Genomic DNA, 17,513 nt, shown 5'->3' with positions numbered 1-17,513 from the left:
CCCAAGAGTGGCCAAAAGGTCACATCAAGCCAGGCCCATTGAGGTCTACAATGTGAGGTCCATGTGTGTTTTGACTCTCAATTATGGCTGCCAGGTCTTTTAGAATAAAATCATGTGATATCCTCGCTGAGATTCCCAGTGCTCTGTGGAAAGCCACCCTGGGCCTAGATCTCAGTTTCCAAGGGCATCTGTCATTCGTGGCCTCCTAAAATCCCAACACAATTCATGGCAATACTTCTCTGAGTTCAGTTCCAGAACTCAGTCTCTAAGGGGAATCACGCCAGAGTTCAAGACCAGGTGGACCAAGTCATCCCTTCCAACCGCCACAGAAATGACCACAATTCACACCAAAACACTGCCACATGGCCCTCATCTTCTTCCATATAGGCACTCATCATAACCTCTGGCTGGAGGTTTCCGTGAGGTGGGCAGCCCAAGACAGTGTCTAGAATAAGCTCCCTTGCCCCTCATTTGCCTAATGTCAGGGTGGCCTGGACACCCTTCCTGTGAACCAGGAGTGATCAAATACGCCTGCCATTAATACTGCTCTGCTTCTCCAATTTGAGGCCTACTCACTTTCGTGTATAGATTCTTTTTCTGAATTGGAGACATGAGAAAACCCAAGAACCTATGGGCTAGCCTCTGCAGGGCTTTGAAGAACTCATTTGACCCAAAGGATCCCTATTCTCATTTGATGGAAGTCAGGAATTTTCAAGAGGAAAGTGATAGACTTCATCCACAATGACTGCTCTTTTTGCCATTTTGGCTTTGGATGCACACATGGGATCTTTCTTTAATCCATCAGGTGTTGAGAATGTAAGAAACAGCCTCACACAGGGCAAGAGATTGATTCACACACATCCCTTTGCACAGGAATTCAGCAAAAAGCCACTGGAGATGCCCCTTCATTTCCATTTGAAAACTGTTTATTTCAGGCTTCACAAAGGGGTGGCCTGAGGCAAAGACCTTCCTGACATTCAGGACAACAGAAAAATAGGTAAGCAAAAGGCCCAAAGCAGGGTTTCTCCACTGACACTTTACTGGTCACACTGATATCTGAGTTTTCTGAGATGCTTGCCATTCCCTTCAGTTATCCAGTACATGGCCATGTCACAGAGCTGGGAGGTGGTACATAACTTGGACACAAAACCATGAGCCTATTCTGGAGAGTGGCCAGAATTCAGGAAGAAAACAGGAACTTAGCAAGATAGTAGGTGTTGCCCATAGATAAGGCAAGCCCCAGTCCATTCATAAATTGGAAAGGATGAATGCTGGAAAGTTTTCTACTAGACAGGACACATCCATTGATTCATTCTCTTTTCCAATGTCTACAACCAGGGATACAGTGGGATACACAGACATAGAAACACTCGCCTTGTCAAAAGACTTACTGGAAACAGTCCACTCCAAACCAAACAAACTGCCTTTCCTACCTATTCTCAGAACATGACACAAAACCATAAACTCACACCCACACTCACTAAGGCACCTCCTTCCTCCAAGTAGGTCTGTGACTATCCAGAGTGTCTTCTGACTGGTGGGCCATACAATGTTCCCCCAAAATGGCCCGTCCTCTCTCAGATCTGGCCTCCTTGGCCTACTCAATGAAGTTGTCAGGAGCCACCCGTGAGCCACTCACTACCTGCTTTCTCAGAAAAGTCCCCTCTTCAGAGCTTTCCTGGCATTTGGTCATCCTCAAATCAGTAGGTACCAAGAAAGACTGACTCTGTCCTTGGTAAATGCAAACAAGTCAGCCCACTGGGACTGGGACTGAAACTGGCTCTGGGTGCCTGGCTTCCTGGTTGCCAAGTTCAGAGAGTTCCATCACAAAAGAAGTGAGGTGAGGTCACTTCCTTCAGGAACTGAATGAGGTCACTGCCTTGGCAACCAAATTGTCCTAACAGTTGCTTCCAAGGGTCCAATGAGATGGAGGCTGCCCCTGCTTCCTGTGACACTTTCACAAGTTAGAATGGTATATCCTCCATTGGCACCTAGGAACAGCTTTCCACACAGGCCTGGTTTGGTCCATCTTGTCTACATTAAGAAGACTGCGTCTCATTCAGACACAACCCTTCATCCTGACCAGGTTGTTTGCCATGGAAGATGACTTTTGCTCTCTCATGTCCTTCAGAGCTGCCTACATCTTCTCCAGGGATCATTTCTGCATGGACCTTTGAGTTCTCAGCAGGTGGAAGATCCCCTACATTCCTCTATTGTAAGACCAACTCTGTCCCTGCTCTTCTGTAAAGTTGGATTGAGGGAACAGTGTATGGTTAGGAGTAAGAACATGTTTGATTTGGGTTAGGAATCATTCTACTGGATGAAGAATGGTACTGGGAACCTGCGATATTTATAATAATATATAGGTGAAGTATATGTAGAAAACAGAAATCTAAGTAAGCTTTGAAGCCCAGAAGGGCATGGGCCCTTGACTGGGATTCTTAGCTTTGAATTACATTCTGCACAGATGTCAGAGATAAATAGATATACAATGGCATAAGGCCTTGTACCTTGGATGATTGAATGTGGAAGAGAACATCCAGTCAAAAAGGGATATAGGTAGGATTAGGAAGATAGTCAGGAGGTTTAGGAAGAAGAGTGAGTATAATATTTGGAACAAAATTCTTTAGCAGTAGGGTGTCAGTTGGAGAGTAGATGTAAATGTCAGCACATGTGAAGAGTCAGTCACAAGAATGAATATGGGAAATTATGTAGGAAAGCAGATATCAATAGTGACATTGGGAAATCAGTCAAAGTATAAAGTGAGTGATAGGATTGTATATTTTCAACAGGGTTGAGGTTGAATATGTAATCTTAGGAAGAAGCAACTGTGTAGTCACCAATAGGATTGACATTTGAGAGCATTAGGCCCCTGGACAAGGATGTCTTTAGTAATCCATGCTCACTTTCCATTTAGACTTTGGTACAATCATAAGTGTGAACTTTGCATTATGTGTACAGAATACCACTGTGATAAAATTTATATGTAGATCAGGTAACAGGAGTATTTCTTCCACCATTTCTGGGAGCAATATCTTGAAGACGTATTGATTAGTATTTGGGGGCACCAATAGGTGTACCCTGTGTCTATGAATATAGAGACAATGCATGAATAGACCATACAGTGAATAAATAATATAACTGGTTCCAATTTACATAATGGATTGAACTGATACCTGAAAATATATAGGAAATCTAATATTGATACACAATCATTCATTCCAACCAGTTATATATCTAATGGTAATATTAGGGTTATGGTTTACCATGAAGGCTGTGTGAGATTTGCTTGAAAAGTGATTATGGAAATCGAAGATAATGTGTTTGGAAAGAGGTCTCATGAAAAGACCAGTCCAGAAATATACAGGAGTACATGTGTTCTGAAGCAGGAAGTGATTGAAAGTGAACCAAGTGCCTGGAAATTTGTGATCTTGTGGATGAAATATATATCCTATGATGTGCATCAACTGAAGAAATAGTGATGTACCAGTGTCAAAAAAAAAGAAACATCAAAATACACATCATGTCTCATAGGTATCTACTTGCATTGATGCTAAACTCGGTCAGTTACTGTAGAAATATTAGGATTTCTAAGCACCATTCACTAGGAAACAAATGTGTATTTCAAGTGGATGAATATTTCTGAGAATAATCTTTTGAAAAGATGATTATAAATCCACATACATGAACATGAATGAATTTAGGGAGTGTATAATAAGACACATATATTTCATACTTTGAAAAATCTGGAGAGAGAGAGAGTGTGTGTGTGTGTGTGTGTATATATATATACACACACACACACACACATTCAAACAAAACAAACACAGAGAGACTTTAAAAAGAAGAAATATATATGCCAATCAAAATTCATCATGAAATATATATCATCCACAGATCCAAAAATATTTAATTTACTGAACATGGATTTATGTATCATGTTGTTCAATTAGAAAGCTCACCCATAGGTTGAATTTTCAGTTCCAACAGCATTTAGGAGGAGTGATCTCTTCTCACAATTTGTATCTGCCATGTCAGCCACCTCACAAGAATGTACGTGGGATACCAGGTAGGATTCTATATGTGCATGTAAAAATACATGTGCTGAATAGGCTACAGAGAAAGGGAGACAGGAATTCACATATTTGTTAACTTTACAAACACATGGAGAACTACTTCTCTTAAATTGGACTAGATTCATAACACCTAGCATTTATAATGCCAAAGGAAAGTCCAATTATACATCATGCCTTTCTGAACTGCATGGATTGCTATTCTGTTTGGGTTATTTTCCTCCATCATATCAGGATTGGTAATCAGAGTCTAGGAGGGTACGGGTTAGTGTCAGGGATTCAGTAATTTGAATGGAAAATAGGAAAATGAATCCAATGTGTATGCAATTATGTGCTACACAAAAATCTTCCCACTCTCATCAAGAAGAATGCCTTGACATTACCTTTGGCCCAAGAAAGACACAATTCGAAGAGAAGAGTTAGAAAATCTGTGAATACATATATACAATCTAAAATGCTCAGGAGTTCACAACCTTGGAGGTGGTAGAGGAGTTTGCATAAGTAAGGGACAGGGTAAACACTCCACAAACATGGATCTCTGCTGGCCTAAAGACTTCTTGGGAAACTGCCTCTGAGGTTGGTCCCTTGAAATATATGTTGTTGTCAGGAGATTTATCATCCTTTGTAGTGAGACCATCAAAGCTTGGTCTGCATCTATGTGGCCTGGAGGACATGGTTTCTGATTTTCCAATGAACATTGGGCAGCAGTGATGAATTCTCTCTTTTAGGTAAATGGTGTCCACTGTGGTCTAAGTGTTTCCCCGTGTGGACTGTGAGGCCATTTGGTCATCCTCCACTTTTCCTGGTGTGTCTGGCTGCTTCACTGGAAGTTTCCTATTTGCTTCATGAAATACAAGGAATTCAACTGGGACACAGTGCTGGAGGGAGTTCTGTCACGTGTGCTGACTCAGTGTCCTAGGAGAATGCACCAACCAGGCTTCTATCCCACAGAGCTTGCCTCCTTGACCATAGCAACCTGATTCTGAACATTGCCCGGAAACCTCTCCATATAACCAGATGCCTTTACATATAAGGGTCTGCTGGCTGCACCGTGTCAGTCACAAGCAATGTGGAAGCCAATGGCAGATCCACATGGCCCCAACACAGATGTTTTATCACACACCTGCACACCACTGCTCTAGGCCCACTAATCAGCAGGCTACAACTTATTGGCATCTCTGTTTCACACTATTTTCATGAAACCCAGTCAATCAAGGCACTGTCTGGTACACTCATGATCAGCAACAGGACATCCAAAGGTTCTCCAGTGCCACCTGGTCATGGGAATTTCAAAAATTTCATGGTATTTATCAAGCCATTTTTCAAGGATGAACTTGGAGGCACTGTGGCTTTCTATTATTCAGGAACCACTAAATGTTGAGGAAGCTCATTTCAATGAAAGCTGTGGAGAAACACTCAGAGGCAAGGCTTCCCAAGAGTGGCCAAAAGGTCACATCAATCCAGGCCCATTGAGGTCTACAATGTGACTTCCCTGTGTGTTTTGACTCTCAATTATGGCTGCCAGTTCTTTAAGAATAAAATCATGTGATATCCTGGCTGAGATTCCCAGTGCCCTGTGGAAAGCCACCAAGGGCCTAGATCTCATTTTCCAAGGTCAACTCTCATGCATGACCTCATAAAATCCCAACACAATTCATGGCAATGCTTCTCTGAGTTCAGTTCCAGAACTCAGTCTCTAAGGGGAATCACGCCAGAGTTCAAGACCAGGTGGACCAAGTCATCACTTCCAACCGCCACAGAAATGACCACAATTCAAACCAAAACACTGCCACATGGCCCTCATCTTCTTCCATATAGACACTCATCATAACCTCTGGCTGGAGGTTTCCATGAGGGAAGCAGCCCTAGAGAGTGTCTAGAATAAGCTCCCTTGCCCCTCATTTGCCTAATGTTAGGGTGGCCTGGACACCCTTCCTGTGAACCAGGAGTGATCAAATACACCTGCCATTAATACTGGTCTGATTCTCCAATTTGAGGCCTCATGACTTTTGGGTATAGATTCTTTGTGTGAATTGGAGACATAAGAAAACCCAAGAACCTATGGGCTAGACTCTGTAGGGCCTTGAAGAACTCATTTGATACAAAGGATCCCTATTCTCACTTGATGGAGGTCAGGAACTTTCCAGAGGAAAGTGAGAGACTTCATCCACAATGACTGCTTTTTTTGCCATTTTGGCTTTGGATGCACACATGGGATCTTTCTTTAATCCATCAGGTGCCTGGAATCTAAGCCACAGCCTCACACAGGGACAAGAGGCTGATTCACACACATCCCTTTGCACAGGAATTAAGCAAAATCCACAGGTGATGCCCCTTCATTTCCATTTGAAAAAGGTTCACTTCAGCCTTCACAAAGAGGTGGCCTGAGGCAAAGACCTTCCTGACATTCAGGGCAAGGGAACAATAGGTAAGCAAAAGGCCCAAAGCAGGGTTTCTCCACTGACACTTTACTGGTCACACTGATACCTGAGTTTTCTGAGATGCTTGCCATTCCCTTCAGTTATCCAGTACATGGCCATGTCACAGAGCTGGGAGGTGGTACATATCTTGGACACAAAACCATGAGCCTATTCTGGAGAGTGGCCAGAATTTAGGAAGAAAACAGGAACTTAGCAAGATAGTAGGTTTTGCCCAAAGATAAGGCAAGCCCCAGTCCATTCACAAATTGTAAACCAGGAATGCTGGAAAGTTTTCTATTAGACAGGACACATCCATTGATTCATTCTCTTTTCTAATGTCTACAACCAGGGATACAGTGGGATACACAGACATAGAAACACTCACCATGTCAAACGAGTTACTAGAAACAATCCACTCCAAACCAAACAAACTGCCTTTTCTACCTATTCTCAGAACATGAGACAAAACCCTAAACTCACAACCACATCCACTAAGGCACCTCCTTCCCCCAAGTAGGTCTCTGACTATCCGGAGTGTCTTCTGACTGGTGGGCCATACAATGTTCCCCAAAAATGGCCCTTCTTCTCTCAGATCTGGCCTCCTTGGCCTACTCAATGAAGATGTCAGGAGGCACCAGTGAGCCACTCACTACCAGCTTTCTCAGAAAAGTCCCCTCTCCAGAGCTTTCCTGGCATTTGGTCATCCTCACATCAGTAGGTACCAAGAAAGACTGACTCTATCCTTGGTAAATGAAAACAAGTGAGCCCACTGGGACTGGGAGTGAAACTGGCTCTGGGTGCCTGGCGTCCTCGTTGCCAAGTTCAGCGAGTTCCATCACCAAGGAAGTGAGGTGAGGTCACTTCCTTCAGGAACTGAATGAGGTCACTGCCTTGGCAACCAAATTGGCCTGACAGTTGCTTCCAAGGGTCCCATGAGATGGAGGCTGCCCCTGCTTCCTGTGACACTTTCAAAACTTAGAATGGTATATCCTCCATAGGCACCGAGGAACACCTTTCCACACAGGCCTGGTTTGGTCCATCTTGTCTACATTAAAAAGAGAGAGCCTCATACAGACACACCCCTTCATCCTGACTAGGTTGTTTGCCATGGAAGATGACTTTTGCTCTATCATGTCCTTCAGAGCTGCCTACATCTTCTCCAGGGATCATTTCTGCATGGACCTTTGAGTTCTCAGCAGGTGGAAGATCCCCTACATTCCTCTATTGTAGGACCAACTCTGTCCCTGCTCTTCTGTAAAGTTGGATTGAGGGAACAGTGTATGGTTAGGGGTAAGAACATGTTTGATTTGGGTTTGGAATCATTCTACTGGATGAAGAATGGTATTGGGAACCTGCAATATTTATAATAATATATAGGTGAAGTATATGTATGAAAACAGAAATCTAAGTAAGCTTTGAAGCCCAGAAGGGCATTGGGCTCTTGACTGGGATACTTAGCTTCGAATTACATTCTGCACAGATGTCTCAGATAAATTGATATACAATGGCATAAGACCTTGTACCTTGGATGATTGAATTGGAAGAGAACATCCAGTCAAAAAGGGATAGCATGTAGGATTAGGAAGATAGTCAGTAGGTTTAGGCAGAAGAGTGAGTGTAACATTTGGACCAAAAGTTCTTTAGCAGTAGGGTGTCAGTTAGAGAGTAGATGTAAATGTCAGCACATGTGAAGAGTCAGTCACAATAATGAATATGGGAAATTATGTAGGAAAGCAGATAAAATAGAGACATTGGGAAATCACTCAAAGTATAAAGTGAGTGATAAGATTAGATATTTTCAAAAGGGTTGAGGTTGAATATGTAATCTTAGGACGAAGCAACTGTGTAGTCACCAATAGGATTGACATTTGAGAGCTTTAGGCCCCTGGACAAGGATGTTTTTAGTAATCCATGCTCACTTTCCATTTAGACTTTGGTACAATCATAAGTGTGAACTTTGCATTATGTGTCCAGAATATCACTGTGATCAAATGTATATGTAGATCAGGTGACATGAGTATTTCTTCCACCATTTCTGGGAGCAATATCTTGAAGACGTATTGATTAGTATTTGGGGGCACCAATAGGTGTACCCTGTGTCTATGAATATAGAGATAATGCATGAATAGACCATATTGTGAATAAATAATATAACTGGTTCCAATTTACATAATGGATTGAACTGATACCTGAAAATATATAGGAATTCTAATATTGATACACAATCATTCATTCCAACCACTTATATATCTAATGGTAATATTAGGGTTCTGATTTACCATGAAGGCTGTGTGAGATTTGCTTGAAAAGTGATTATGGAAATCGAATATAATGTGTTTGGAAAGAAGTCTCATGAAAAGACCAGTCCAGAAACATACAGGAGTAAATGTGTTCTGAAGCATGAAGTGATTGAAAGTGAACCAAATGCCTGGAAATTTGTGAACTTGTGGATGAAATATATATCCTATGATGCGCATAAACTAAAAAAATAGTGATGTACCAGTGTCGAAAAAAAAAGAAACGTCAAAATACACATCATGTATCATAGGAATCTACTTGCATTGATGCTAAACAAGGTCAGTTACTGTAGCAATATTAGGATTTCTAAGCACCATTCACTAGGAAACAAATATGTATTTCAGGTGGATGAATATTTCTGAGAATAATCTTTTGAAAAGATGATTATAAATCCACATAAATGAACATGAATGAATTTAGGGTGTGTATAATAAGACATATATATTTCATACTTTGAAAAATCTGGAGAGTGTGTGTGTGTGTGTGTGTGTGTGTGTGTGTATACACACACACACACATTCAAACAAAACAAACACAGAGAGACTTTAAAAAGAAGAAATATATATGCCAATCAAAATTCATCATGAAATATATATCATCCACAGATCCAAAAATATTTACTTTACTGAATATAGATTTATGTATCATGTTGTTCAAGTAGAAAGCTCACCCATAGGTTGAATTTTCAGTTCCAACAGCTTTTAGGAGGAGTGATCTCTTCTCACAATTTGTATCTGCCATGTCAGCCTCCTCACAAGGATGTACGTGGGATACCAGGTAGGATTCTATATGTGCATGTAAAAATACATGTGCTGAATAGGCTACAGAGAAAGGGAGACAGGAATTCACATATTTGTTAACTTTACAAACACATGGAGAACTACTTCTCTTAAATTGGACTAGATTTATAACACCTAGCCTTTATAATGCCAAAGGAAAGTCCAATTATACACCATGCCTCTTCTGAACTGCATGTATTGCTATTCTGTTTGGGTTATTTTCCTCCATCATATAAGGATTGGTAATCAGAGTCTAGGAGGGTATGGGTTAGTGTCAGGGATTCAGTATTTTAAATGGAAAATAGGAAAATGAATCCAATGTGTATGCAATTCTGTGCTACACAAAAATCTTCCCACTCTCATCAAGAACAATGCCTTGACATTACCTTTGGCCGAAGTAAGACACAATTTGAAGAGAAGAGTTAGAAAATCTGTGAATACATATATACCTTGGAAAATGCACAGGAGTTCACAACCTTGGAGGTGGTAGAGGTGTTTCCACAAGTAAGGGACAGGGTAAACAATCCACAAACATGGAGCTCTGCTGGCCTAAAGACTTCTTGGGATACTGACTCTGAGGTTGGACCCTTGAAATATATGTTGTTGTCAGGAGCTTTATCTTCCTTTGTAGTGAGACCATCAAAGCTTGGTCTGCATCTATGTGGCCTGGAGGACATGGTTTCTGATTTCCCAATGAACATGAGGCAGCAGTGCTGAATTCTCTCTTTGTAGGTAAACTGTGGCCACTGGGGTCTAAGTGTTTCCCGTGTGGACTGTGAGGCCATTTGGTCATCCTCCACTTTTCCTGGTGTTTCTTGCTGCTTCACTGGGAGTTTCCTATTTGCTTCATGAAATACAAGGAGTTCAACTGGGACACAGTGCTGGAGGGAGTTCTGTCACGTGTGCTGACTCAGGGTCCTAGGAGAATGCACCAACCAGGCTTCTATCCCACAGAGCTTGCCCCCTTGACCACAGCAACCTGATTCTGAACATTGCCTGGAAACCTCTCCATATAACAAGATGCCTTTACATATAAGGGTCTGCTTGCTGCACCGTGTCAGTCACAAGCCTTGTGGAAGCCAATGGCAGATCCACATGGCCCCACCACAGATGTTTTATCACACACCTGCACACCACTGCTCTAGGCCCACTAATCAGGAGGCTCCAACATACTGGCATCTCTGTTCTACACCGTTTTCATGAAACCCAGTCAATCAAGGCACTGTCTGGTACACTCATGATCAGCAACAGGACATCCAAAGGTTCTCCAGTGCCACCTGGTCATGGGAATTTCAAAAATTTCATGGTTTTTATCAAGCCATTTTTCAAGGATGAACTTGGAAGCACTGTGGGTTTCTATTCATTCGGGAACAACTAAATGGTGAGGAAGCTCATTTCAATGAAATTTCTGGAGAAACACTCAGAGGCAAGGCTTCCCAAGAGTGGCCAAAAGGTCACATCAAGCCAGGCCCATTTGATGTCTACAATGTGAGGTCCCTGTGTGTTTTGACTCTCAATTATGGCTGCCAGGTCTTTAAGAATAAAATCATGTGATATCCTGGCTGAGATTCCCAGTGCTCTGTGGAAAGCCACCCTGGGCCTAGATCTTAGGTTCCAAGGGCAACTCTCATGCGTGGCCTCCTAAAATCCCAACACAATTCATGGCAATACTTCTCGGAGTTCAGTTCCAGAACTCAGTCTCTAAGGGGAATCACGACAGAGTTCATGACCAGGAGGAACAAGTTATCCCTTCCAACAGCCACAGAAATGACCACAATTCAAACCAAAACACTGCCACATGGCCCTCATCTTCTTCCATATAGACACTCATCATAACCTCTGGCTGGAGGTTTCCATGAGGGGGGCTGCCCAAGACAGTGTCTAGAATATGCTACCTTGCAACTCATTTGCCTAATGTCAGGGTGTTCTGGAAAACTTCCTGTTACCCAGGAGTGATCAAATACGCCTGACATTTATACTGCTCTGCTTCTCCAATTTGAGGCCTACTGACTGTCAGGTATAGACTCTTTGTGTGAATTGGAGACATGAGAAAACCCAAGAATCTATGGGCTAGCCTCTGCAGGGCTTTGAAGAACTCATTTGACCCAAAGGATCCCTATTCTCACTTGATGGAGGACAGCAAATTTCCAGAGGAAGGCGAGAAGCTTCATCCACAATGACTGCTCTTTTTGCCATTTTGGCTTTGGATGCACACATGGGATCTTTCTTTAATCCATCAGGTGCTGAGAATCTAAGCCACAGCCTCACACAGGGCCAAGAGGCTGATTCACACACATCCCTTTGCACAGGAATTAAGCAAAAAGCCACAGGTGATGCCCCTTCATTTCCATTTGAAATCTGTTTACTTCAGGCTTCACAAAGGGGTAGCCTGAGGCAAAGTCCTTCCTGACATTCAGGGCAACAGAACAATAGGTAAGCAAAAGGCCCAAAGCAGGGTTTCTCCACTGACACTTTACTGGTCACACTGATATCTGAGTTTTCTGAGATTCTTGCCATTCCCTTCAGTTATCCAGTACATGGCCATGTCACAGAGCTGGGAGGTGTACATATCTTGGACACAAAACCATGAGCCTATTCTGGAGAGTGGCCAGAATTCAGGAAGAAAACAGGAACTTAGCAAGATTTTAGGAGTTGCCCATAGATAAGGCAAGCCCCAGTCCATTCATAAATTGGAAAGCATGAATGCTGGAAAGTTTTCTACTAGACAGGACACATCCCTTGATTCATTCTCTTTTCCAATGTCTACAACCAGGGATACAGTGGGATAGACAGACATAGAAACACTCGCCTTGTCAAACGACTTACTAGAAACACTCCACTCCAAACCAAACAAACTGACTTTCCTACCTATTCTCAGAACATGAGACGAAACCATAAACTCACAACCACACACACTAAGGCACCTCCTTCCCCCAAGTAGGTCTGTGACTATCCGGAGTGTCTTCTGACTGGTGGGCCATACAATGTTCCCCCAAAATGGCCTGTCCTTTCACAGATCTGGCCTCCTTGGCCTACTCAATGAAGTTGTCAGGAGGCACCCGTGAGCCACTCACTACCTGCTTTCTCAGAAAAGTCCCCTCTTCAGAGCTTTCCTGGCATTTGGTCATCCTCACATCAGTAGGTACAAAGAAAGACTGACTCTGTCCTTGGTAAATGCAAACAAGTCAGCCCACTGGGACTGGGACTGAACCTGGCTCTGCTTGCCTAGCTTCCTGGTTGCCAAGTTCAGAGAGTTCCATCACCAAGGAAGTGCGGTGAGGTCACTTCCGTCAGGAACTGAATGAGGTCACTGCCTTGAAAACCAAATAGTCCTATCAGTTGCTTCCAAGGGTCCTATGAGATGGAGGCTGCCCCTGCTTCCTGTGACACTGTCACAAGTTAGAATGGTATATCCTCCATAGGCACCCAGGAACAGCTTTCCACACAGGCCTGGTTGGGTCCATCTTGTCTACATTAAGAAGAGAGATGCTCATTCGGACAAATCCCTTCATCCTCACCAGGTTGTTTGCCATGGAAGATGACTTTTGCTCTCTCATGTCCTTCAGAGCTGCCTACATCTTCTCCAGGGTTCATTTCTGCATGGACCTTTGAGTTCTCAGCAGGAGGAAGATCCCCTACATTCCTCTATTGTAACACCAACCCTGTCCCTGCTCTTCTGTAAAGTTGGATTGAGGGAACAGTGTATGGTTAGGGGTAAGAACATGTTTGATTTGGGTTAGGAATCATTCTACTGGATGAAGAATGGTATTGGGTACCTGTGATATTTATAATAATATATAGGTGAAGTATATGTATGAAAACAGAAATCTAAGTAAGCTTTGAAGCCCAGAAGGGCATTGGGCCATTGACTGGGATACTTACCTTTGAATTACATGATGCACAGATGTCTCAGATAAATTGATATGCAATGGCATAAGACCTTGTACCTTGGATGATTGAATGTGGAAGAGAACATCCAGTCAAAAAGGGATAGTAGGTAGGATTAGGAAGATAGTCAGTAGGTTTAGCAAGAAGAGTGAGTATTACTTTTGGACCAAAAGTTCTTTAGCAGTAGGGTGTCAGTTAGAGAGTAGATGTAAATGTCAGCACATGTGAAGTGTCAGTCACAAGAATGAATATGGGAAATTATGTAGGAAAGCAGATAAAATAGAGACATTGGGAAATCAGTCAAAGTATAAAGTGAGTGATAGGATTAGATATTTTCAACAGGGTTGAGGTTGAATATGTAATCTTAGGACGAAGCAACTGTGTAGTCACCAATAGGATTGACATTTGAGAGCATTAGGCACCTGGACAAGGATGTTTTTAGTAATCCATGCTCACTTTCCATTTAGACTTTGGTACAATCATAAGTGTGAACTTTGCATTATGTGTCCAGATTATCACTGTGATCAAATGTATATGTAGATCAGGTGACATGAGTATTTCTTCCACCATTTCTGGGAGCAATATCTTGAAGACGTATTGATTAGTATTTGGGGGCACCAATAGGTGTACCCTGTGTCTATGAATATAGAGATAATGCATGAATAGACCATACTGTGAATAAATAATATAACTGGTTCCAATTTACATAATGGATTGAACTGATACCTGAAAATATATTGGAAATCTAATATTGATACATAATCATTCTTTCCAACCAGTTATATATGTAATGTTAATATTAGGTTTCTGGTTTACCATGAGGGTGTGTGAGATTTGCTTTAAAAGTGATTTTGGTAAACAAAAATAATGTGTTTGGAAAGAAGTCTCATGAAAAGACCAGTCCAGAAATATACAGGAGTACATGTGTTCTGAAGCAGGAAGTGATTGAAAGTGAACCAAATGCCTGGAAATTTGTGAACTTGTGGATGAAATATATATCCTATGATGTGCATCAACTGAAGAAATAGTGATGTACCAGTGTCGAAAAAAAAGAAACGTCAAAATACACATCATGTATCATCGGAATCTACTTGCATTGATGCTAAACTCGGTCAGTTACTGTAGAAATATTAGTATTTCTAAGCACCATTCACTAGGAAACAGATGCGTATTTCAGGTGGATGAATATTTCTGAGAATTTTCTTTTGAAAAGATGATTATAAATCCACATACATGAACATGAATGAATTTAGGGAGTGTATAATAAGACATATATTTCATACTTTGAGAACTCAGGATAGAGTGTGTGTGTGTGTGTGTGTGTGTGTATATATATATATATATATATATATATATATATATATACACATATATATACATTCAAACAAAACAAACACACAGAGACTTTAAAAAGTCGAAATATATATGCCAATCAAAATTCCTCATGGTATATATATATATATCATCCACAGATTCAAAAATATTTAATTTACTGAACATGGATTTATGTATCATGTTGTTCAAGTAGAAAGCTCACCCATAGTTTGAATTTTCTGTTCCAACAGCATTTAGGAGGAGTGATCTCTTCTCACAATTTGTATCTGCCATGTCAGCCACCTCACAAGAATGTACGTGAGATACCAGGTAGGATTCTATATGTGCATGTAAAAACACATGTGCTGAATAGGCTACAGAGAAAGGGAAAAAGGAATTCACATATTTGTTAACTTTAACAACACATGGAGAACTACTTCTCTTAAATTGTACTAGATTTATAACACCTAGCCTTTATAATGCAAAAGGAAAGTCCAATTATACACCATGCCTCCTCTGAACTGCATGTATTGCTATTCTGTTTGGGTTATTTTCCTCCATCATATCAGGATTGGTAATCAGAGTCTAGGAGGGTATGTGCTAGGAGCCACAGCAAAAATATTGACACAGGCACCTTTGGGTTTATTGACTGCCAGCCAGCCATTGAGATAATGATTATGTTAAGTTACATTCATATGGTAATTGGACTCCTGCTGATTACCTGGGCCCGTTACGGGTCTCAGGTTACTCATATCACTCTTGTAATGGGAGAGTTCCCATTGGTTGGGAAAGGATGGTAGGAGTGTGTTCCGGGGGAATTCGGCCCCCGTCTCAGGTAGAACACACGTGGGTGGACCCACTTGTTAGGGGACGCACACGGCCTCTCACAAAATAAAACTTTGTTTCAGTTTGACTGGCTTGTGTTTTTGTGCCCAGCCGGGTTGCAAGATTGCAAGCTGGCGTACACTGACAGCCCAGCAGGGAGGCGCCCAGCAAGAAGGCAGCAGGCGGTGCTCGGCGACTGCAGCGGCAGGAGCGAGCTCCGAAAAGCCTGCATGGCCCGGGCCGAGCAGCCTGCAGCATTTTGGTGGCCCTGTATGGGGAACGCCCAAAATTTAAAGGTGAGTAATATCACTGGCCCCTAAGGAAAGGCGACAGAATGGGTATTCCTGTTTTGATTTATTCTGCTTTTATTTCAGGCTCTCTAGCCTTACAATTTTTTCAGGCGAATTGAGAAAAATGGTTGGCTCAAGGTTTGAAGTTATTCGGCCCTGAGAGAGAGAAAATTGAGATAATCATTTTCCTCCTCTCCGTTTCTGTTTCATTCTGTTTTGGCTTTCCTCTACCCTATCTTATTGGGTTATGTTACCTTTATAGTAGATTAGAATCTAGTAAAAAACAAACCGAAATACTGTTAAGTAAATTGTTAGAGGTCCAGGCCATGGCAGAAAACATATTAGGTCAAGCAAAACAAAAGGTCTCTCAAGCTAGTCAGACAGAAGAAAATTTGAAGAAGGCAAGCTCAGGGAAAAAATGGTCGTCAGATAGGGAGGCTGCTACTAACTCTGTATATCAGGTATATCAGTAATTTCATCAGGAGATAGAATAGCACAGTTATTAATAATACCAAGCCTACATGATACATTTTCCAGTTGTAATGTAGAAAGAGGTTCCAAGGGATTAGGCTCCACAGGTGTAGATTGGGCTATGCTTTCTTTAAATTTAGATTATCGCCCTATGCTAAAATTAAATATTCAAGGACATGACTTTAATGGACTGCTAGACACAGGCGCTGACCTCAGCATCATATCTCGCCAGGAATGGCCTAAGCACTGGCCATTGCAACAAGCCACCCAAACGCTTAGAGGCCTAGGGGTGGCGACTAATCCCCATAGAAGTGCAATGGTATTAGATTGGAAGGATCCTGAAGGATGTGAAGGAACTATACAGCCCTATGTATTGGACCATCTCCCCATAAATTTATGGGGACGAGACGTCCTAGATCAATTAGGATTGACATTAACAAATAACGTCAATCCTAACACGCCCACTACTAGGGCAAAACAAGGCTTTAGAAAAGAAAAGAGATTAAGAGATCAAGAACAAGATATAACAGCACCAATTCAAATAGATCAAGAAATAAATAAACATGGATTGGGTTTTCAAAAAGGGCCACTGAGACAATCAAAATTACTTGGAAATCAGAAAGACCAGTGTGGGTTCCTCAGTGGCCCCTAACTAAAGAAAAGATACAAGTAGCCCATGATCTGGTCAAACAGCAATTAGCGGAAGGACATATACAACCTTCCGTATCTCCCCATAATACTCGCATTTTTGTCATTAAAAAGAAATCTGGTAAATGGAGATTATTACAAGATTTAAGAGCCATTAATAATGAGATGGTTATTATGGGACCTGCTCAATCAGGGATTCCCCAATTGTCTGCTCTACCAAAAACCTGGCATGTTCTAGCTATAGATATTAAAGATTGTTTCTTCTCAATTCCAATTCATCCCGAGGATAGTCCACATTTTGCATTTACTATCCCTGCACTGAATCATGAAGGTCCTGATCAGAGATATGAACGGAAAGTACTCCCTCAAGGGATGGCTAACAGCCCAACTTTGTGCCAAATTTATGTTGATAAAGCAATCCAGCCACTTAGAAATCAAAATCCTGAACTACAGATATTTCACTACATGGATGATGTGTTAATGGCACATAAAGATAAAAACACATTG

The sequence above is a fragment of the Urocitellus parryii genome, chromosome 5 (genome assembly GCF_045843805.1).
Source record: "Urocitellus parryii isolate mUroPar1 chromosome 5, mUroPar1.hap1, whole genome shotgun sequence".
In the NCBI taxonomy this organism is placed as follows: Eukaryota; Metazoa; Chordata; class Mammalia; order Rodentia; family Sciuridae; genus Urocitellus; species Urocitellus parryii.
The sequence above is the reverse complement of the archived record's forward strand: the minus strand, read 5'-3'. Positions refer to the sequence as shown.